At 36.7% G+C, this 25284-nt stretch overlaps 1 protein-coding gene across 3 annotated transcripts in view; it reads left to right on the top strand.

The window, feature by feature from the left end:
* The window catches only part of LOC126756492 (uncharacterized), a 233361-nt gene that overhangs the window by 52186 nt on the left and 155891 nt on the right, over window positions 1–25284 (top strand). For 2 of the 3 annotated variants that reach the window (XM_050469579.1, XM_050469578.1), the window contains exon 3: window positions 3432–3454. The exons of the other annotated variant lie outside the window; for it this stretch is intronic. The gene's annotated coding sequence lies outside the window, so the exon portion shown is untranslated. The remainder of the gene's footprint in view (window positions 1–3431; window positions 3455–25284) is intronic. 3 annotated transcript variants of the gene reach the window in all.

The following is a 25284-nucleotide window of genomic DNA, read 5'->3' as shown; positions in this document are numbered from 1 at the left end:
GGAAAATTCTTTTATTTGACAAGATATCTTTACGAAATTCGGTACAGATTATTGCCTTAGGCAACAGTATAATCTTCTGCAAAAATTATGCAGATCGAACCACTATAGCATATAGCTGTCATACAAACTGAATGTTTGGAATCAAGATTGTATATAGACAACTTGTTTGTTTGAAGAGATAGCTGTACGAAATTTGCCGTTCGTTATTATCCGAAACAATGACATAATTCCCGAAGAAATTGTTCAGATCGCATCAATATAGCATATAGCTGTCATACAAAATGACCGACCAAAATTAAATTTCTGTAGGGAAGCTTTTGCATTTTGTGCGAATATGAACGGTATTAATGTTTTTTCTTCTTTTCTAGTTTTCATAGCCGATTTTCTTTTATTTTAACAATACTTTTTCATATTTACATATCGACATTTGCTTAGTCGTTATAAAATTATTTATATGTTAAATAATAATAAAATTTTTCCACTTTCCACTTGATTTGAATGCATTTCACAACTGCTTTGTCATAATTGTTTGGTCACGGAAAAAAATAAGCAACTTAGCCGTTATGTAAACGCTGCTTGCCTGCAATGAACTTCGCTCCACTGCGAGTGTTTGAATTTCTTAGCAGTGTATATGTAAGACTTTAAAGATTATCACCTCATTCCTTGGCGCAATCTTAATTAAAAATGAAAAAAAAAGAAAAAATGAAATAAGAAATAAATAAAAATGCGCAACGTGACACTTATGCATGTACGCCTGCAGCGTGATGTATTAAAAATTTCTAATACAAAAAAGGCGCTTCGCATTGCATCACTCATACGCCACGCAGTACTTGTTGCCATAACATTCGCCTGTGTAAGAGCGATTTGTGTAGCGTAAAAGTTCAGTTACAGCGTGCGACATGTCCGGTCATGCTGCAATATACATATATATGTGAGTGTGTGTGATCAAGCATCAGCATGTGTGCATGTGTTTGGCAGTGATTGCATGCCTTTTGCTTGCATGTCACTGAGAAATTAGTCGTCGCCTTCGTCGTCGTCGTCAGCGTCTGCGTCATCACTATGGCATTGAGTTGTTGCCGGTTGTAGACTGGCTGCGCCGTCATACGCTCGAACGCTTACTTGCTTACTCGCCTGCTCCTGTCAACTTGCCTTTGCACTTGCCGGTGTTCGTGCGCTTTGCAATGTCACGCTGTGGCATGCAACGTCATCTCACACACATGCACATTGCAATGTTTGTGGAAATTGCTGTAACTGCTCAAGGCGTTGTCTCCGTTGCTTCTTCTTCGCTTGTGCTTACGGTAGTGTGTAGACATTTCTTTCGCTTGCTTATTTTTCTTCTATTTATTTTCCTACCTTTCGGTTCAGCGCATTCGTTCAGTTCGTCATAGCAACCGCTTTTATCAAACAGCTGGAAAACTTGTCATAAAACTTTCGTACTTTTTAATTCTCGCAACTTACTTTCATTTCGTTTTATTATATAATTTTTCACAACCAACTAGCTATTGCTTGACGCACAGCTTGTGGTTGCTCTAAGGTTACAGGTTGGATTTTTTCTTATCATTTCACCGGTGTCCAACTTCAAACTATCAACCGAGTCATCTTTTTGCTTTCTTAGAAAGTTTTTGGTTGTCTTTTCTGCTCTTTCTTCTTGTCCTTAGCTTCATATCTCTTGCTGTCTGCCAATGAATTTTGTGCATTTATTTGTTTTGCTGCCTGTTTGTGAAGCCGTGTCTTTTGCCATTTCCGGCAGGTTATCTGCAACTTATATTTCACTTGCTAAAGTTTACAAATGCGGCCAGCTGGGAGACATGTGTTGTCGCTTGTGCTTTTCTTTAAGTGGTTTTAGCAGATTTTCTTGCACTTACAGCCATGGGATTATAAACAGTTGCATTGCAAGTGGTAAGTGATTGAAGAACAAAGGTTGTTATATAGCTTTAAGCTGAAAAGAGGCCACAAAAATAAAATTCTTGATATTATTGAGGAAGATTGGCTTCTAAAATCAGGTATGTTCTCAGCTTTGACTTACGGTTTAGAATCTTTACAAATCAAGCTTGGCCTTAAAAATCAAGTATGTTCTTAGATATAAGGTTCTACGGCTTAGACTTACTGCTCAAAATCATATTCTTGTAGAGACAACTTTTTTATTTGAGAAAACATCTTGAAGAAATTTGACACGGTTTATTGCTTGAAGCAAGGCCGCAATCACCAAGCAACTTGATCTGGATGAACCTTTAACGATTAGAATCAAGTACTTGTATGAAAAATCATTTCATTTGATAAGATATCGCCACGAAATTTAGCAGACGTTCTAACACAAAACATGGATATAATCTCCGAAGAAATTGTCCAGATCGGACCAATATAGTATATAGCTGTCATACAAACTGACCGTTCAAAATCAAGTCATTGAATGGAAAGCTTTGTTATTTGATAAACAATATTTCATGAAATTTGGTACCGAGTATTTTCTTAGACAATGATGCAATTTTCAAAGAAATTATTAAGATCGGATCAATATAGCTTATAGCTGGCATACAAACTGACCGTTGAAAATCAAGCGCTTGTATAGAAAACTCTTTTATTTGATAAGATATTTTCATGAAACTTGGTGTGAAGTATTGCCTAAAGTAATAATGGAATCTTCGAGGAAATTGTTCAGATCGGACTACTATATCATATAGCTGCCATATAAACTGGCCGTTGAAAATCAGGTTTTTGTATGGAAAACTCGTTTATTTGATAAGATATTTTTATGAAATTCGGTATAGAGTATTGCCTAAGACAACCGCGCAATCTTGGAAGAAATTGTTCAGATCGGACTACTATAGCATATGACTGCTATACAAACTGAACCATCAAAATCAAGTCTTTGTATGGAAAACTTTTTTTTTTATTTTATAAGATATCTTCACGAAATTCGGAACCATCAAAATCAAGCCTTTGTATGGAAAACTTTTTTATTTTATAAGATATCTTCACGAAATTCGGCACAGATTATTTTCTAAGGTAACTTCACAATCTCCGAGTAAATTGTTCAGATCAGACTACTGTAGCTCATAGCTGCCATGCAAACTGCACGATGAAAATTAAATGCTTGGGAAGAAGCTTTTTATTTCTGATATTATAGCTTTTCCTTTAAATAAACTAATTCCAAAGCTTATTTAGATTTAGATAAGAGACAAAATTTGCTTTTAGGACTAAACCTAATGATTTTATTACGAAAATATATTTGGTTTCATAAAAGAGGATATATGAGAGAATGCTCAAGTTTCATACTAAACTTAACATTTCTACGGGCTTGATTTGATGATCAAGCCAATAGAACTCATTTGAACTCATTTTTCATACCTAATATGCAATTATGTACGTTTTAATATTAAATATCAACATTTCGTTTACTTTGCCTAAAAAATTTTAATTTTTAATTTCAGATTTGCAGTCCTTCATATATAAGGTAAGCACAAATATACCGTGAAAAGACAAAAAATAAATATAACTTCTAATTTATAACTAAAATAGTCAAAAATTACAAATTTCAATAAAAAAATCTGCTTCTGAAAAAAGCCTTTTCTACAAATGTGCGCCAAAACTTTACAAAGTATAAGTTACGTATACGCCGTGTTCCACCATAACATTGCTTCAACCTGCATGCAATTTGTGCACATAAATGCTAAAATAGATTTTCGCTGATCTGCCAGCAGACATTTACACTACCAGCTTACCACATGTTGCATGCAACATCAGACTCTTATGCGCTTATTGCCTGCTACGCCGCTTTGGCTTCACATTTCATCGCGTTCAATTTGGCTGATGTGCGTTTTGAGTGGCTGCTATTCACCTACATAAATTGAACTGTATGCTGCGCAGAGCAGCAATTTCCGTTTACTTTTCACTTTGCATCGCGTCTTTGAGTGGCTTTTGGCACAAAACTTTGTTGAAAGGCTTTTCTGCAACAAATTGTTGTGTGTGTGGTCGTCTACTTTTCACTTTTGATGTTGCATGCTGCAGCTTATTTCAACTTACGCACACAAATTGCCATTGATGCGTTGTTGATTTTTTGTTATTTGCCAAGTTATTGTGTAATCTACCTCACGGCGCAAAGAAAATTACGCCGAAGGCACTCAGCGGTAAGCGAAATCGCATATTTTTGAGTGACACTTGAAGGCAGAAATATTGATTTGGCAAATTTCATTATTTCTTAGATTTTTGAAATATTTAGATTGTATTTTGCTGCAGATATGCTTGAAGATGATTTGAAAAAAAAAAATTGTTGTGGAGGTTGCCACATGTTTAATTGTTTCGAAGAAAAAAATGTCTATGCGTAGGGATATTAGTGATATTAGGAAATACATAGGTATAAGTAACAAGGACGATTTTATTTAAAATAATTTTGAAGAGTATTGCCACCTAATTGGTATTTTAAAGCAAAAAATGTACATACATATGTATGTGATTAGAAAATCACGATATGTATGTTTCTAAAGAAAAACGATGTGTTCACGTTGTCAATGCATCTGTAAATGATTTGAAAATTTTGTAGTGGGGGTTGCCACCCGTTTAATAATTTTAAGCAAAAAAAATTCTGTGATAAGTGCTCTTACGATATTTACGAGTATATCAAGATAATGAAGAAGTTTTAATTAAAAAACATGTTTGAGTAGAGTTGCCACTTGTTTCATATATTTAAGCCAAAAACTCCCTATGATACATATGTCACTACCATATTGACATCAAAGTAGAGTGGATGTTTTAATTTTATTTTATTATCAGCAGGGTTGCCACCTTTTCTTAAATATGAACTCAATAAACTTTTTGAAAAAAAACAAACTAGTAAAATATAGGTATTAAAATAGAAAAGTTCAAAAAGACTGAAAGTCAAAAATATTTTTGAGAAGAGTTGCCAATTGTTTTTTATCAAAATAAATCGATATGTATGTATGTATATATGTACATACATATATGTATGTATGTATCTAATATAGCATAGCGTGATTTTTGATATAAGTAATTATTTATACCATAATAAGCTAATATAATGAATATCGTTTAAAAGTTTAGAAAAAATAAAGTGGAAGGTTGCCACCTGTTCAAAAATTGTAACGCAATAAAATTAATGAGATAAACGAAGCAGTACAATATAGTTATCAAAATAAACTAGGTCAAAAAGGCTGTCTATTAAAAATAACTTAGGAAGAGTTGCCAACTACTTAAATTTTTTACTAAACAAAATTGGTACCTTTCTAGGAAATATTGCATTGTAATCAAAAAACATAATAAGTTTAACAAATATAGCTGCAAAGTTAATAATTTAATTTAATTTTGGAAGTTTCTTTTACTTAACAGAGTTGCCAACACAAAGTCATGAAATGGTTTTATTATTACCAATGTCGAAATAAATTGCTTATTATATAAACAATTATTATTATGATAATGAGCTAATTTACTGTATTTGTTTTATGGAAAAATAGAAAATTATTCAAAGGGGTTGCCAGCTGTTTGTATTATAGTTGACAGAGATCGAGACATACAAATGAAATAGTAAAATATTGCCATCGAAATATGGAAGCTGAGAAAGTTTTACAGCAAAAAATACTTTTGAGAAGAGTTGCCAACTATTTGCATTTTTCATTGAATTAAATTCATAAATACATATGTATATTTCAAATATTACTCTGTGTTCAGCTAACTTAATAGGTTTAATAATTTTAGCAGTTTGATAAATTTATTTAGGATCCTTTTTTATTAAGAAGGGTTGCCAACAAAAATTCACGAAAGGTTTTAATAACGAAATATTGTTATCAAATCAAAGTATTTTTTGATGGAAAAAAATATTATTATCATTACTACTATATTCATATTATTATTACTGAGCTAGGTAGCAAAGCGTTATTTGAAAATCTTAGAATAGAGTTACCACCTGCTTATACATATATTGCAACCCAAAAAAATTTTTGCCATAATTTAAATAGTGAGAAAATGGGTATTTAAATAAAAAAGCGCAACAAGTTTTCAGTTAAAAATATTTTTAGAGAGTTGCCATCTATTAGACTTTTTTTTGTCGAATTAAATTGATAAATATTTTGGAAATATCTCATTATGGAAAACAAATTTAATAACTTTAACAAAAGTAGCCAATAAAGATAATTGTAAGAAGAGTTGCCAACTGAATTTCATGAAATAAATTAATTTTTGGAATACTCATAACAAGTCAGAGCGATTTTTCTTGTTAATAATAACTGTTATAATAAATTAATTAATTAAACTTATTTTTAACTTGCAGAAAACTGTTGGAAATTTTTTTTTTAACTCTTTGTTTTAAATTTTTCTTTATGACCGTTATTCGAAAAAAAATTTTTTTGTAATATTTTAAAAAATTCTGCGCTACTCAGCGACTGTAGCTCCAAAACTAATCATCGATAATGTGAAAAACCCAATTTTTTAAGTATAGAAAAGCTTCATCGGTTTGATATGGCAACTCTGCATATTCGATAATTTGATCTTTTCAAATATGCTGCACTATTCAAGCACTTTAACTTCAAAACTGACCCTTAATATTGTGAAAAATAAAATTATTTTAATGTAATGTGTAAAAAAAAAAGCTGTGCCGATATGAGGTGGCAACTTTGCACATTATAAGTTTTGTTTTTAATTTTTTTAAATATGCTGCATTATTCAAGCACTTTTATTCCAAAACAGATCATCCATAATTTTTTTCTTGTGCAGAAAAGTTTGGTCGGTATGATCTGGCAACCCTGCACATTCTAGATTTTATTTAATTTCTTCAAATATTCTGCAAAATTAAATCACCTTAATCTGGGAAACAAAATGCTTTTCATGTATAAAGAAGGTGCATCGGTACGTGGTGGCAACTCTGGATCTTATAGATTTTTTTCAATTTTTCAGATATGCTGCTTTATTCAAGCACTGTTACTTCAAAACTGATTCTCAGTAATGCGAAAAATAAGTACATTTTCATGTGTAAAAAATACTATTCTCGATGTGGTGGCAACCCTGCATATTCCATATGTTTCGTTTATATTATTTCATATAAATCACTTCAACTTCGAAACTGACCCAAAACAATGCGAAAGATCAAATTATTTTCATTTGTAAAAAGAGCTGCGTCTATATGAGGTGGCAACTCTGCACACTCCACATATTTTTTTCTCATTTTATCAAATATGCTGCACTATCAAGCACTTTTATTACAAAAGTGACCTTAAACCGATTTTGTTTTTCATGTGTAAAATGAGCTGTGTTGGTAACTCTGGCAACTCTGCACATTCCATCAACGCTAAAGTTTATTAAATTTAATTGCTGTCGGTGTAAATTGAATTTTCCTGTTAAATGCATTTACGGAACGCAAATAAACACACGCCATTGCATACTTTTGTGCGCCAAGCCGAATATGCGCTTCTATAATCACAGCGCATAAACATGCATAAATTCAATGTATGCGTGCGCGTGTGTGCGTTTAAATAAAATTTACTGCTTTCAACTGCATTTAATGTTTACAGAGCGCCGAGTGAAGTGCGACACAGTTAAGTGGCTGAGCGAAATGTGAAAGCGTAGATATGTGTGTGCGTGTGGTATAACAGTTCGCTTACTTAGTGGTAATGTGTATGTACACATTCACATGCATATATTTATATTATATGTGCTTATTAAGCAGCTTTTTGCCAAGCGCAAAAACCATTTGTCAGCTTCCTGTGGCTGATATGTGTTCGCATGCGTGTGCGTATGTGTGAGACGTACGTGTTTATTTCATATTGGTACATTATTTGTGTATGCAAATAACAAAAGCAAATTGGCTCTTATTTATAAGCTTTTGTAATGCAGCCGCAACAACAATAACAAGCTGTGTAAATAAATATCGAATGACAAGTGCACATATTTACTTGGCAAATGTGTAATTGTTAAAAAGTGTTGCATACGTTGAGGCGCGTGCGGTTTCCGCTTGCGGTTTGAGCTTCGCTCTACATATTTCACGCTTCGCAAATTTATTTTTAATTGTTTTTTACACTTAAATATACTTTTTTCAGTAGTTGCACGCAAGTTAAGCAAAAGTGCAGTTATTTTTGCACGACAATTGCTTCGGCTGTCGTAATTGCATTAATTTCTTTTTGCTTCAGTTCGCCGTTTGTCATAAAAGTGTGGTGTGAAATATTTTTTCAGTCGCTGATAATGTCATAATGACAAAAATGGCTTTTGTTTGAATTTACCGCTATGTCGTTGTAAACTGTCAGTGTGTATATGTTTATATGTGTCATGTGAGTTGTTCGCTTGTTTGGTTGCAAAAAATCTGTAGATAAATCAAATTCTTTGTGTAAACCTCGATAAAAACTATAACAACACTTTTATGAACGTTACACATAAATCAGTGCCTTATCTGTAGAAATCTTATTTAAAAATAAATATTGTTTTTTTGTTTTAAAAACGGATATGTAACAATTAACACTGGCCTACAAACAAAATTGTGTAAAAAATAAAGAACCACATTCCCTCTGCTATAATAGTGTCAGCTGAAGCTTTTTCGTTTGTAACTATGTTGCAAGCTGAGTTTAACAAGGGTGGAGGCATACACTGAATGGATGGTACTGTTATATGCTAGGTCTAAATTTGTTTTTTCTTCTAAAAAAAAAAGTTTTGGTTTGGTGCATGAAAAACATTCCCGCTACTAGATGAACAAGTGATATGGAAAATGTGACTTGTATCAAATCACAAAATACATCCAAAATCAGGTATAAAATCTTAGGCACCAAAATGAGTGTAGGCCAGTGAAATGATTTAGACATTAAAGATATGTTTTGTTCATTCAATATTTGCTATGAAAATAATTATTAATAAAATTTTATTATTAAAATAACTTTATAACAGTTTTTTTGTGTTTTTTTCTAGACGAATAAATTTTGATATTTTAAATTTTGAAATTTGTATTTCAATATAACATTTTTTGGACAATTTGGTTTGATTAATATTTTTCGCATAGGTGGCAATTTTCACAAAAATATAATAAACATAAATATTTCCGAAAATTCGTCAATTTAAGCTATATCCATATTGCAATGTTTTATATATGTACATACATATATTATTCAAAAATTTAGTTAAAAAACATATTTTTGGCAGGTGGCAACCTTTATCAACATTTTTTTTAAATGTATGTATTTTCCAATCTCTCGCTTGCTATAACCATATACACATAATACCTTATTTTTCAATTTCAGTCAAAAAAAATATTTTGAACAGGTGGCAACCCTTATTAATATTTTATTTTAAAACAAGAACACTTTTAAGTGCCTCCTTTGCTATAACAATATACTAAAAAGTCCTTGTTTTATAAATGTAGTTAAAAAAATTTAAAGAAGTGGCAACCTTTATTGTTATTTTTCCAACTTAAGCACTTTTAAATCTCTTTTTTAGCTCCAAAATTATACTAATAATATTTTGTTTTATAAATCAATTAAACAAATTTCAACAGGTGGCAACCTTTATTAATTTGTATGCATCTTTAGCAATTTTAAATCTCATTTTTCCTCTTACATTATACTAATAATACTTTGTTTTATAAATTTAGTTAAAAAAATTTCAACAAGTGGCAACCTTTATTATAATTTTTCCAACTTTAGCATTTTTAAATCTCTTTTTTGCTCCAATATTATACTAATAATATATTGTTTTATTAATCAATTCAAAAACTTTCAACAAGTGGCAACCTTTATTATTATTTTTCCAACTTAAGCATTTTTAAATCTCTTTTTTGCTCCAACATTATACTAATAATATTTTGTTTTATAAATCAATTAAAAAAATTTCAACAGGTGGCAACTTTTATTATAATTTTTTTATTTGTATGCTCTTTCAAATCTCTACTTTGCTATAAGCATATACATATTTATAATACTTTATTTCTAAATTTTTAGTTCCAAAAAAATATTTTCAACAGGTGGCAATCTTTATTGGCATTTATTTTTCATTGTATGCACTTTAACATACCGTTTTTGCTATAACAATATACGAAAATTTCTTGTTTTATAAATTAACTTAAACAATTTTTTAAAAGATGGCAACCTTTATTATTATTTTTTAATTACCTGCACTTAAAAACCTATCCTTTGCTGTAACCATGTACTCACAATACTTAATTTTATAAATTTAGTTTAACAAAATATTTTTATATGTTTTATAAATCAATTAAAAAATGTCAGCAGGTGGTAACCTTTATTAATTTTTTTTTAATTTTTTGCTAATACCTTTTTTTAGCTACAATTAAATGCTAATAATATTATGCTATTTTAATTTCAATTAAATTTAATGCCTTTTCTAAACAGGTGGCAACCTCTTTCAAACATATACATATGTATATATATTATATTTTTCGAAATTCCTTTTAAAGATAACTTAATATCTTTTCGTTTTAACAACATATATTTTCTGTATAAAATTTTGCCAAGAGGTAGGTTGCCACCTAACTTTTTTTTACTTAAACAAAATATAGTGAACGAAATATTTCAAGCCCGCGACAACAATTATTGAGAGCTCCCTACAGAAGATTCCAAATATCTCGCAGGTGTGTGAGGAAGAAACTACAACTTGAAGGTTCAGCGATGCAGTGGTCCACACTGTAAAGAATAGAATCGAACTCTATCTGTCTACTCTGTTACCACATTTTATATACCTTTGAGTGAGATCGTAAACGGTGTTTCGGAATTTTCCTTTTAGCAAAAGGAAACAGGTCCACCTTGGCAACAACCCGGCTGTCTCGTATCTTAAGTTCCTTTGAAGAGTCGTGAAGGGATCCTGAGCAAGAACAAAAGAATGCCAACTTGCAGAGAGCTTTCCAAAGTGGCAGTCCAGTTCACCACATCACTACAACCGTTCTGTTATATTGGAGACTATAGATGATATTCCATTCCTTGAAATTCGACCGGTAATGTAGTGGCCCCTTTTCAATAGTAACAGAAAGACTGGCCTTCGGTTCGAACGCCACTTTAACGTACCTTCAAGCCAACAGAATTTTGCATAATCCGCCGGAGTTCGTGTAGAACGGGGTCAACAAGCTGCATCATACTTTTCTTACACGGAAGTTGTGCAGGTATATTGCCAATGTATAGCCTTCGTGATTTTTGTCTAAGAAGTACTTTTTCCGTAGGTACGTTTAGCGAAAAAGAGCGCCTTGGAGTAGCATTAGCATCGTCCAGCTTCTTTCAAATACTCCAAGCGGTTGGATTCTTTGCAAAAGTACGTCTAAATTTAGAGGATTCGTGACAGAATTTTTCTTAGCCAGAAGCTTATAAATATAAAGTAAGTTCCGCTTTATTCATTCTCCAATCTACGCTAAGTTCACTTCTACCCGCCTTATTGAAGCGTCTTTTGTTTGAAGATTTGAATTCCTACAATTTCGGTGTACACCTAGAGGGTTTTGAAGTTTTCAGAGGACAAGAGCTTTTAAGTGCCTACATCCTGAAAACTTCGACGCATACATCAATCGCGCTGAGAGATGAAGGCATTGAGCTTCGGTCGGGCGCGACCGGAAGAGCTATCGAAGGTTCTTGCCGTAAAGGTTTACCAACCAGACCTACTCTGTGCGTGTTAAAAGTAATACATTTCCGATCAGAGAAGGAATGGTTATTAAAATTGCTATTACTACATCGAATAAGCTTATTATTATAATTCTAAAAGATTGACTTATTGGAAGTTTTCGAATGGCTATATAAAACGAGACCATCTAAATTAAGTTCTTTTATGGAAAACCTTTATTCGGCTATAATCGCGTGAATGGTGTCTACGCCAGTAAAGAAAGAAACTGGAAAACACTTTTTTTGTTTGTCGAGTTATCCTCATCTCCATTGATTAGGTTCCGCTCGTTCTCTGACTTGTTATTTACATTTACAAGAATATTTAATTGGAACGAAACGAAACCTTAGTAATCGTTTTAACAGCTCAGATTCTTTAATGCTTAATCGAGCGAGCTTAATATTTTTATGCGCCCACAGCTTTAATAGTCTTACTGCTGATTTTCCCAGAATTTTATATAATATATATATGTTTATCTATATATGCCTAGTCTGCGTACCTGTGCGTCCCATGAGTGTTTACCACAACTTTGTTGTTGTTCATATGTAGAAGTGTGCGAAGCCACGTGGGCTTTTTTTCTCTTATTCTTTCTATCTATCTCTTCATGTTTAATTTTACTGGTTTCTTCTATACTTTTTTCATTTCTTTTTTCGTTTCCCTTGTGTTTCTTTTCGCATTTGGACTGCCACCACAGCTCACTTGCTCTTGAGTCACCACTAATAGCTTGGCATTTGTTTACGTCGTCATATTTGGGTCGGCGCTTACCAGCGCTTAGTCAGGATATTAGTGAGTAAGTAGTAGCAATAAGCATTTCGGCACGAGAGTTTCTTTTATTTTGCTACCAACCGCAGTTATTCTATCACTTGCCTTGGCTGACTAAGCAACAGCAGTTATTTAGAATGGCTTTTGACTTTTTGATGAGACTCATTTTGATTTGCTTGTCATTTGGTGGTGTGCTTGTTTTCTTTTTTTCTTGCGACTTTTGTAATCTGCCGCTTCTGCTATGCCTCATTATGTGCCACACAAAGTAGGCACTTCGAAGTGGCAAGTTCATCGTTTGCTTATCTGCGTATTTTTCTTTTGCGGGTTTTTTATATTTTTTTTTTAGATTTTTTTTTTCTTTTTTGTGTCTTTTCTTCTTCTTTTGTGTCTTTTTTGCTGTCTCTTATCTATTTCGCTTAATTTTTTTCTCTTGGCAAAACAGCTGTTCAGCGCCGCGGGTGCCTCAGCCGTCCGCATAACACATAATCCACTTCAACTGCAGCCAGCGCCTCCCTTTAGGCACCTGAGGTAATTTGCTTATTAGAAATAAAATATGTTCTGCTCTTCGTCGTCGTCGTCTTCGTCACCTTCAACAATTGTGTTTAGGCTGCCTTGCGGCTTGCGGCGCTTTAATTTATGCTACTTTCGTGTCCTTACAGGTGGAATAATTAAATTGTTGCCTACTTTCTGGAGCGCATTACCGCATTTTTCACAACTTGGCCTTCCTCGAGTTTTATTTACTGTTGTTGTTTTTTTTTTCTTTTGGTTTTGCTTAATGAGCACGTTTGCTTTAAAGATTTATGCTAAAGAAATACAAAAATTACAGCGAAAACTTGAAATTTATGAGGTTGAAATATGGGTTTGTTGACTTTTAGACAACTTTGTGGAATTTGCATATTAAATTGCGTTTAAATTTTAAAAGAAATTAATAATGTTAAGTTAAATAGTTGAGCATGTGTTGAAGTTTGGTGAAAAGTAAGACTATGACTTAGAGTATTGGTGGGCTGGAGCATAGAAACTACGTGATATGCTCTTAAATTGTCCAGAAAGGCATATAAAGGACTAATGATTAACACTAAAAATAGTATACTCAAATAAAATTATAACATTTTTGGAAGAATTTGTGATAGATAGATAGTTAGATAAATAATTAAGGAATGCACCGCGACCTTAGGTCTATTGTGCCCTCTCCTAATTCACAGGGACTCACTAAGCCCCAGTATATTGATGAAGTCCAATAACCTACTGGGTGCTAGTGAGGCGATGTGATCCCCATTAGTCTGCAGACTGCTGTGCAGTTTGTTAGCAGGTGTTCTGGTGCTTCAGGCTCCCTGTCGCAAAACCGGCAGTTGGCGCAAGCTGATAGACCCATGTTAAATAAATGTCTGTTTAGGTTGGGAGGTTGATTATTGATTTGAACCTATTGCGGTTGTACCCACCAATTAGCAACTTAGTATGTCGCATACCATGCGCTTGTTGCCAATTCCTTTCTCTTTCCACTCTTTCTTCCTTACGGAGCAGCTCCTTTACGGTATGGGGGCCGACCCCGGTGAATGGTTCGGGCCCTACCATATTGGTTGATGCTGCAGAGCGGGCGAGCTCATCAGCCAGTTCGTTGCCGGCTATTCCTCTATGACCAGGCACCCAAATTAGGTGCACCTGGTTTCGTTCAGCTAGGCTATTCAGCCGTTCTCTACACTCCTGCACTAGTAGCGAATTGATCTCGTAGGAGGAGATTACTAAAAGCCGCTTGACTATCGCTGAGTACGGTTATTCGCTCATTGCGGTAGTTGCGATGGAGGTTTGTGATACACAGGGTGAGAGTGTGATACACAGGGTGGTACAAATAATATATGTGTTTAAAAATTATCATGCATTCGGCATGAATTATTTTCTCCAGGAGTAGATTGAAAAAGTCTCGCTATAAGTAGTCGCCTTGTTTGGTATCGAACTGCTCGAAGAGATACTTCCCAGTGTTTACGAATTATCCTTGTACCAAACGAGAGCATTGTCCGTGCAGGCAACAACAAAGCAGTCCACTTCCCCATTCTGGAACAACCGTTCTGTCGCATAGGAGACTATAGATGATATGCTTGCGATTAGCTCCGACCTTTAACTTATAGAGAGCTCCAATAACCGATTCTGAAAGATCTTTGTTGTAGGCCCATCGGCATCAAGTAAGGCACCAATAGCATATTTTTTGTATAAAGGCAACCTCCAGTCATGACACTAACCGATTGCAAGGCAGTGTCGACCGACCTATCTTTGCTGTAGTTGTGCTGACCCCAAGTCGCACGATAAGCAGTTGCCTTGTGTGGTATTGAACAGCTCGGAGAGGACTTTCCATATTAGTTTTGAGCTAATACCAAATTCGGACATAGAGGAGAGAGAAGAACAGTTCCTTTTTGTGCTGGCAAAAGCAGCTTTGAAATCGACGAAGAAGTGGTGTGTATCGATCCACTTTTCACGGATATTTTCCAAGATTAGGCGAAAAGTAAATATCTGGTCAGTAGTTGATTTTCCAGGACTGAAGCCACTCTGATAAGGTCCAAGCAGTTTGTTGACTGTGAGCTTTAATTTCTCACATAGTATGCTCGATAGAACCTTATATGCGATGTTGAGGAGTGTTATACCACGGTAGTTGGCGCAGATTGTGGGGTGCCCCTTTTTGTTGATTGGGCAGAGTACAGTTAAATTCCAATCGTCGGGCATTCTTTCGTTCGAATATTGTCTACAAAGATTTTATAGTGACCCTACAACTTTTCGATACCATTTTCGTAGTACGATTTGTCCATCACGTCCAAATAGGCTTCAGTTTCGGCAATCACCATTTCATTCGACGGAAATTTTCTCCCAGGGAATAATACGGTGTATGCGGAAACAATTCGAAGCCCAATATTTGCCAACTGTTTTCAGTGACTTGTGCCAATGCACCGTGTGTTTGTGAAACAGCGGTAATTATCGCTGTTGATGGTTCTTCCTTTTTCAAGGAAGTCAATAAAAATTACTCCAAAATACAGACACCATAACCTTTGCCAGCAGACTGTCTCATTTTTCCCACGCTTTGGAGCAAGTTCATCGTATGCTGTCCACTCGGATGACTGTTGATTAGACTTTGGAGTAAAGTGATGGGCCCATGTTTTATCCATTGTCTCATATAGACACAAAAACTATGGCTTGTTTCGCTTGAACATCTCCAAACATCGCGCCGAATCATCAACTCTTCGTTTCCTTTGCTCAAAAGTGAGCTCCCTCGGCACCCACTTTGTACAGAGCTTTCATTTATCCTAATATTGGTCAATGATATGCTGTACATGTTTAGTTGATCTCTTTAGAGTGTCTGTAATATCGAACAACTTCACTTTTCGGTTGTCAAAAATAATTTTGTGGACTTTTTTGATGTTTTGTCGGTAACAACCTTTTTTGGCCGTTCAATGCGTTCACGGTCTTCTGTGCTCATTTCACCATATTTAAACCTATCATACTAATACTTGATGGTTGTTCTGGGACAATGTGTGAGAACGCAGAAACTCATTCTCAAGCCAAGGTTTTGCTTATAATGTGCTGTAATCAGGCCGAGGACTTTACATTTGAACTATTATTTAAAAGATCTTAAAGATCAAAATTAACTTTAGATGAAACACAAAATTAAAAATCAGTAGAAGCTACTAGCAAGTTCTTACTATTGAATACTACAAACCGAGAATCATTATTTAGTTAAATAATATTTGAAAAAGTGTATAGCCTTACACTAGGCGCATAACTTAAATCATCAAAAGCATGAAAAATTTGCTTCGCCAAGTCAGCAACATTTCCATCCCCGCAGTAAAACAATTCCAGCTTACTTTCAACACTACTGCGACGCCTACACTTAATAAACTATTAACGTCTACTTGCGCTCATAAATCTAATATAATTTTTGGCGCTGGCGGTTAAAAATGAGCATGTCAAGCGACTCGGTGTATGACAACGCAAGACGACAGGAAAACAAAATAACATTAATAGCAGACATATCAGCAGGAGCTTTGCGTTGTCAAAACAACAGCTGTTCATAGTTGTAAGCATATTGTGTAGTATACCTTTGGGAGCGGTGGTTTTGTGTGGGGGGCGTAGAAATTAGTTGTGAGCGGAGTAGACAGTCGAAGTTAAACGAGCAAATGATGGGAATTAGAACGTTTGTTTTTTGGCAAGGCACAGTGCAAGGAAAGTCAAACTATATGAATGAAAATTAGTTTCGGGTATAATATGTGGTATATGACTGGTTAAGTAGCTTACACGTAGCGTTCTCCAACGTTTTCCAAGCGTTGCAATAAAGGTAGAAGCAGATCTACTGCTCCGGAGTGCAGTCTCTCTCAGAGTGGTGACGGAGTAGGACAGCGATATTAGCCTTGAGTTCGCAGACATTGCGCACAAATCTAGTGAAAGGATGAGACTGGTTAGGCTGATGAGGAGGAGCTTAGGAGCTCACTAGGACAGGCACTTCAGTCTTGATAACAGCGAAATGCGAATGGACAGAAGCTTCTGTGCTGTGGCTCACTATTAAACCATTGGGCCTCAAGCCAAATTAGCAAGCGCTGGTAGATGAGCTTGCTAAGACAGGCACTTCAGCCTCAATAACAGCGGAACGGGAACTGTCATGAACTCCTTGAGCTTCCCGCGGCTTATTACTAGACTGCTAAGCCGCAAACCAAAACAGTAAGCGCTAGTTGACTACAAGCAGCTGAGCAGTCGTGAGGTTCTTCTATCCCAATGTAAATCGCAGGAGGTCTGGGAAACTAATCTCTCTCAGCAAGGTTCCTCTGGTTTTAGAACGCTCGAGGTCTGTTTGTCTCAGAATAAATCGTAGGAGGTCCAGGGAACTCCTCTCTCTCAGCAAAGGTCTACCTTGCAGTGACTTTCCAGCGCTGTCAAATCAGGATTCATGCAATTTGTTCGAATATCTTACCAGATGCCAGCTGCATCAGCTGTTTGGGAGAATATAAATGCCCCGATTTTGTCAGATCAAGACAAGAACACTTCGGATGTCATACCTTTAGGTTCAGGGCGATTTGGTTGACAACATATATTCAATTAAATACAGCAGTTTTTCGTTTGGCATCAGAAAGGGCTGTATTTAAGTCTCAGTAGGATCCTCTGCGCATTGAGAAGGGATCCGTCTTTTTAACCTCCATCTTCTGACATTCTTTTATCTGATTTCCCTTTACTTGCTTCAGACTTTTTATACTTTGCAAGACAGATATTGGTCATCCTTGCAAGGTCGAGTTTATTTCGAGCCATGTAGGACCACATTTAGCCTTAGATTCTGGAAATATTAGGTTAGATTGAAATTCGAGGCTAATTCATGTGATGAAAATATTCCGGAGAGTTCATCGTTGATGTATGTTTATTCACGCCTTCTTGTTCATAGATAGCTAAGGGTTCTTATGACTATGTAAACAAGAAAGAATGATCAAATTTCGCCATAAAACGTCTAGAGTTGACGCTCAGATATAATAATTCTTTTAAGTGAAGGATAATATACTTGTATTAGATATTCTTATTGGCTAGTAGTTTCCCCAAAATTTCTACAATTTTTTTCCCTATAGTTATATACAACTTGATACCACTGTACCACAAGTACACCCTTACATAGAGTTGTACATAACACTCAGCGCTCACTCTCATTTCACCTCACATACTCATATTCACCAACTCGCAGGTATGAAGAGCAACTATGACAGTACTCATTAGTCCAAAGGAAACACGTTGCCAATGAAGCTTAACGAAATTGCTGTAGACAACATAAAAACACCTGCAGAAGATATATAAATACTATAAATATGAAATGAGAAGAAAAGGTAAGAGAAAAAAGAAAAAAAACCCACGCCACTTTGTTTCACTATACCAAGTGTCGTAGCAATTTTGCAGCGCCCGCACAATCGAAGCCTCAACAATAATCATGGGCGACTGCAAAAGGCGCACTGCCTCCGCCGGTCCCCTGACAGACGCACAGCGTGACGCAAGCGACATCTGACAGCTGACATATCACCATTTCACCTCACATCCACATCCACACATACAACCGCCTAGCGCCGCACACACGTAACAGACACGTTGGCGCGCGCTGCGTGCCGTAATTGTTGCTGTTTTTGGCGCATGAAGTATGATAGGCAACCTTGTTAGGCGCTTCCGCATTGTTTCGCTGTCATTTTACGTTGAACTCATCATTCTTTTCCACACCCTCGCCGCCGCTCCTAACCGCTGCCGTTTAGCCTGCGCGCAACTCTCGGGAGTATGCCATTGTGGTTGCTGAGGTTGCCAGCTTGCAGCCAGTCGGCACGAGTCAGCTTCAGTTAGGCTCAGTCAGCCTAGTTGTCTGCTCAGTCGTCACCTGACTGTGCTCTTTCATTATGCTGTTGACACAGCAATGCCTAACTTATGTACTTAGGTTACCACCTGCCTTTTCTGCTGCTGTGCTGTGCCTTCTTGGGCTGTCTCTTGTGGGGCCACTGGGCGTATGAGTAATGTGATGCTTTCGGTGGGCGTAAGTAATACTATACTCGCATTAGTGACGCGCTGCTGTGGTTTCTTACACTTTTACGCCCTTGTCGCTGTTGTTCTTGTTGTTGTTGTCTAGCCTTTGTGTTATGTTTCTTAATGTGTTTGCTGCTGAATTCGTGCTTTTGATCTTTACTCAACTTGTTTGTTTTGTTTTTGTTGGAAATTATGTTTCGGCATTTCAAGCAGCCAATTCATCATAAATAATAAGCCGACGAAATCCTCACTAATTGGCGATTTTTGTAGCTTGCTATTAATGGAAGCAGGTTAGCTGATGTAAGGAATATTCAAGGGCTTTTGAGGTTATACACTTTTAAATTTTTTTTTGCATTACCTTCCCTCAATGAATAGTAACACCATGTAGCCTTATCGAATTTTCATCCAGGATCCAAATATTTGTTCTTGGCTTTGATGTAAGGTCATTTTTGTCGATCGCTACTAGCCTAGCTCCGGGGTATACCTCCCCAATCATGACCATAGAAACTTTATACAGTTTGATTGATCTCTAGTCAGCCAGCCGGCATCTTTTCATGATGGTGCCTCGTCCGGACTGCTCAATAGCAATTTCAGTGCCTCGTTTGTTCGCGCAGCTTCTACCTACTCTTATTGTGCTCTGGAAATTTTCCAATTTTCCGCAGTTCGAGGCCCGGTTAGTGGGTGTCACGCATTGTTCTACAACCTCTTCGTTGATGGCTAAGCCTCTTCAGCTGATATATGCCTTGTAGATGACGCCGCTAGTGGTTCAATCACGAAATTGAATGAAAATGGACTGGAGCTCTTTTGTAAGTTCCTCATTTGTTGGTGGTAGCAGCTGTGCCTATCTGAGTAAGTAGGCAGCAAGGCGTTTCTTAGCATGCCATACATTTGCTGGGTCCGCGACCTTAAAAATTGTCCCTTCTATGGCAGCTGAACTACTATCAACCTCACTTTTGCCATCTCCTTGCCTTCTCTGCTTTGTTACTTTGATTGAAATTATTGGTTTCGCCTGTATTTGGTGGAGTAAGGCCTAGTTTCCACTCCGGAGTTGGCGCTAGTTCACGCAACCACCAGTACCTTCCGGGTTTTTTCTAAAAGCCCCTAGGTGGGCTGATCCACATCATGGGTCGTATGACATTTTAATCCAGCTCTGTTTTTATACACACAACCATAATAAAGAATGAATAACAAACGAACTATACTGTAAAGTCAGATCTGAGCTCCATAACTCCCAACTGCTACAGAAGCGAACTGCTTTCAACCCGTCCATACCAATATCGTAATACGATGATATCTATTGCTAGTCGGCAGCCGCGGCCAGGGTTTAGTATTGGTTTTTTTGACCAAATAATCTCATCTAAAAGTGGTCGAAATCGGATCATAAGTTTTGAAGTTTTAAGCCAAAATGACGGACAATATGTGAGATATATGGTGTAAGCCAAAGAACGATTTTTAGTGATAAATATTTGTTCTCTGCATATCTATCACAACTTATTTCCGAAAATGTCTGTATTTGGTACACTAATTACCTCAGCTCATAACGGGCTTTTCAGACGTGTAGTTTTCACTAAGGCAAAACTTTTTAAGGTGACAGCTGTTACCTGATTCGGTTTAGTTAGCCATTTCATAATGTACAGGTCAACCCCGGAAAAGCCTTTGCAGAAGGTGAAAATTTATTCCTAAAATAATTTGTCTGTTCGATCGATGATTCATAATTCGAGCAATCAGGTATCGATTTCGCGCTACTTTTACTCTAGTAGGTAATGTAAATCCTCATCGAAGTCATGGAGTGCGCACCGATGACGCTATTGCTACTTTAGAGCAAAGTATCGAAGAAAACTCAAAAGTGTTCATCTGTAAATGCGCGTAACAATTGGATCTGTGCCCATTCATTTGTGGGAAATTTAGATTTTTGGAAAAGCACGTCACAAGTTCAGTGAAAGGGACTAAAACGATTTTAGGTTCAAAGTTTATTCAGAAGTGAACTGCACTTTTGATTGAAAGGGTACATACGTTAATAAACAAAATTGTCGCATTTGGAGTGCAGATAATCCACGGGTCATTGTTTAGATGCCGCAACATCTTCAATAAGTTACTGCTTGAAAAGGTCCATGGCTAGAGGGCACTATTCATCCATATTTCTGAAAACATTAAATCGATTTCATGTTGCAGTCAATGAGAAACGTTATAGAGCCATATTTAAGGAATTTTTCCCGACTGTATTGAAGGATGTTGATGTGCACGAACTTTGGTTTCAACAAGACGGCGCTGCATGTTTTACAGCTAAAGCACCAATCAATTTATTGAAGCAAAGTTTTGATGATTTAACACCGCTGTACTATTTATCTGGGATATGTGAAGTCGATTGTCTACGCCGATACGATAGGGACCTTGGAAGAGTATACTCAGCGCTTTGCTGCTGACATGTTGTTCGAAGTGCTGGAAAGTGGTCGAAATTTGGGTTTCGATCGAGTTGCGCCGGTTGCTTGCCCAAAATCATACTTAAAACATAATCTCTATCTTTATAATGAAGCTGCATTTGTACTTTATGCCGCACATGTCGGTTAGTTTGGAGTTACCATTTTTACCATTATTTTTTTGTAAACCAAAGTTGAACACAATCAGTGATTTCAATCATTTCATGTGCAGTTTCGATTATTTAGTTATTTACGCCAAATCCCATTGACCCAAAATGTACAATATTATTTTCGAAAATCAAACTGCTAAACTAAAACTGAAATTACATTTTGCGCGCGAAAGTTTTTGTAATCTCCGCTTAGTCCATTCAGACACACAGCTATGCCACAAAATTCAATTAGGCAAAAGCAGTGATCCCAACACAATTTCAAGCGCCAAATTGTATTGACCAAATGTATTGAGAGCGCGTGACTGTGTGTGTGTGTGGCTGCGCGCTTTGCACTCGAATTAATAAACAAACATATAACTGCGCTGCGCTTGTGTGTGTGTGTACGTAAATTCATAGCGACTTATGCATATGCTTGTTGTTGTAGCTAAGTGTTTGCTGGACTCAAAAACGCGTGTAAAACAATTAACGCTAATTGGGTAGTCGGTAATGCGGAAGATGGCGGCGCAGCGCGGAGTGCGACAGACAGCGCGGTGCAGGGAGCTTTTTCCACATGCTGAAAGCCATGAAATTTTTGACTTTTCACAGCACACTGATACATGCATAAAAGCAGCGCTTTAATTACCACACACATACATAAATTCAACTACAAACACATGCGATTGTGTTGGAGCAAGCGCTGGCAGCCAAAAATGTTGTGTTTTGTGAAAAGCGCACACATACACTCATAAGCGCACAGCCGTTTGCAGTATTTTGGAATGCATTGCTGCGCAGCAGTGCGTTGTAAAGCCATCAGCGCGGCAATTGCGTTGTGGCGCGCCGCATGACATACGATACCCGCCGAGCCATGTGGCTTTGCTGTGGTTAACGACTCGGCTGTCAGCTGCTTTTCATGCTGCTGTTGCTGCTACTCTAGTTGTGGTTGTTGTTATTTTTGTTTTTGTTGTTATATTTGTTTTTGTTGTTATTTTGGTCATTGAGTTACTAAGCGCTGCATGGCGACAACGCACATACGCGCGCCTTATATGTATATATAATGAGTGACTGCTTTGCCTGTGTGTTTGTGTCCGCTGGCATAGCCTTAGCGACGCGCCAGTGCCCGAAAAGCACTTATAACTGTGCAGCAGTGTGTTGACCACAAGTGGCGCATGAGCGCATTTCATATAAGTGCTGCGGCGCTGTGCGTTTGGGTGCATCTGCATTGGCTTCCATTGCAGTTAGACGCGCGCGTTGTCAGCAAAAGGGACCCCCAGCTTATTGAAAGCTGCAAAGGCGGCACGCATATTAAGGTGTCCTTGATTGGTTTTAATATCAGCGCATATATTAAAATTTTGGAATTTCAATTAAGAGAGTTTTAGCGCTTATTATTTTTGGGCAGAATATGGGAACAAAAGTTATGACATGAGTTTAGGGGATGTAGAAAAGCATCAAAATTGTACAGGACGAGAAAACATAACTCCTCACTTATTTACTAAAACTGGCTTTGCTAGTGAACTGTCAGACCCTCCTGTGGTTCACAGTACAGGTCCGATTTAAGAGTTTGGATATATCCCAATCAAGCGCTGAGGCTTCTGGCGAGTTGCTACCGAAGACCTGGCGATGTCTTGATAGAACACAACTCTTCTCTTATTTACCAAAGCTGGCTTTGCGAGTGAACTTACAAACCGTCCAATTGTTGGGTGCACAGGTCCGAGTTAAGAGTTTGGCCGTAGTTTCTTCCTGACCATCAATTCTGTGTTTAAAATGGATGCAAATAATAACCCAACTAAGCCTCGGAACTTCTGGCGAGCTCCCATCGATGTGTGTGGCCTGGCATTGTCCCAATGGAACACAATTACTTTCAGCTGGCTGGGCGATTGCTTCCTTCGAAATATTCAATTGTTGGCAGTACAGGTCTGAGTTTGACGGTAGTTCCTTCCTTGCTATCAAGACTGGCTTGCTGACCGTTTGCACCGGCTCAAATTGGTTCCACTACGACCGTTTCCACTTGACTTTGTCACAAGTGACCGACTTTTTATCATCAGTAACCATCCGCTTGAGATAAGGGATCGATTTTGTTGCGGTTTATGAGTCTTATTTGGAGTAACCCATACATTGAGCTTATTATTGTGTTCAGACTTAGTTAAGTATCTTCTTCTTCTCTTCCAGGATTTATAATAACTAGCTGGAGTCCATTATTGAAGCAGAAAATATGAATCAAGTTATCGATATCACAGTCATGATATTACGACCTGCTTAGAAACTAAGTATGAAAATTCTTAGAATTGAAACCTGTTTTTTCTTACTAAGGTCTCTCAGCAGCTTTCAGGTGGTACTCTCTCGAATCTACACTGGAAGAGAGTAATGGTAGTTGTAGATAAAAAAATGTAATCGAGTCCCTTCAAACAACTGCAAGTATACTATATATGAAAAGAGGAATTATTATTTGAAGAGTTCAAACTGCTGCTCGATCTCAGTCTGCCAAACTGGGCATCTTTGAATATTAAGAGAGCTTATGTGATGATGTAAATATCATAGAGCAAATAAAAAGCCTTGTACTTCAACTTTAGTGTTGAGCTGTTTAGTCGAAGAGACCGAAACCCATATTGTCGTCTTACTCGGACTCCGACTCCTCTTTTTTGACTTCTTCCTTTTTTTCGGCAGCAGCGCCTGCACCAGCAGCAACAAACTTGCTGGGGTCCTTGTTGAACTCCTTGATGGTAGTAGCTTCGGTGAAATCCACTTCATTGGCAGCAGCAATACGCAACAGTAATGATACAATAGTTGGGTAACCAGTCTGTAATGATACAGCGGTCAAATTGGCAACACCAGCTTGGAATTTCGCACGAAAATCTTCGGGCTTGATGTTCAAGATCTCAGGTAAGAAAATGGAACCAGAGTCGTATACTTGGGTTATGACCAAACCATACAAGAATTATGCTATCATATCTAGCTAGTCAGAAATAATTGATTGCATTAATTTCTTCCTCTCTTAATCTTTGTTTTCTATTCTCTCGATGTCTTTTTATTTCTCTTCTATCTCTCTCTATCTCCTACTTTATGTGCTTGTTGCATTAAAATTGTGAACCACAAACTTTGTAATGAGAATAAGTAACAGATTAAGCACTGTAGGCCAACAATTGGCAACTCTTTTTCTCTCTCTTTTTCTTTCGCTATATGTAACTCATTACCTCATCTACTTCCAATAACGCTTTCCTATTCTTGCGGAATCTTTTTATATATTTTTTTCTTTTATCCCTCTCTAACTTTTCTCTCTGTCTCTCTCTTGGGCCTTATATTTCTGGTTCCCTATATTTTTCTTCTCACATTACTGCTATTGGTCAAGAGCAGAGAATGTAAGGGTGGACATTGATGTAAGTCGGGGTTTGATCTCAAATGGTTTAAAAAAAATGGTGTGGAGGCATAATTAAATATATGAAACTTCAGAACATAAGCGAGCGCTACTTAAAATAAATCACAGCTTAGGATGAAAATTTGTTTGTGTCGGAAATATTACTGATTTACTTATGACTTAGTCGCCGGGAAGAAAATTGATTTGGGCTGATCCGCAGTCGAGTTTCGGACAGTTTAGGGAAGACTCTTACAATAAAAAGTGAATATATGTAGTAGTAAACAGGGCTTCAGATTAGGTATATCCGATCCGCATGATGCTTCATTTACAACACTTTTAAGAGTAAATATAAAGCACGAAAAGCAAAAAACGAGAGTTTAGGATCTAGGTAATGAGCCTAGTTTTTATCCGGTGTCAACTCGGCACCATGCCCCGAAATTACTACTGGTTTTGGTTTAGGTTAGATTTAAGATTAAGGCTTAGGAGTTTGTATTATGGTTTACGTTTACGTTAGAAT

The sequence above is a fragment of the Bactrocera neohumeralis genome, chromosome 4 (assembly GCF_024586455.1).
Source record: "Bactrocera neohumeralis isolate Rockhampton chromosome 4, APGP_CSIRO_Bneo_wtdbg2-racon-allhic-juicebox.fasta_v2, whole genome shotgun sequence".
NCBI classification, from domain to species: Eukaryota; Metazoa; Arthropoda; class Insecta; order Diptera; family Tephritidae; genus Bactrocera; species Bactrocera neohumeralis.
Note: the sequence above shows the minus strand (reverse complement) of the source record. Positions and strands in the feature narration are given on the sequence as shown.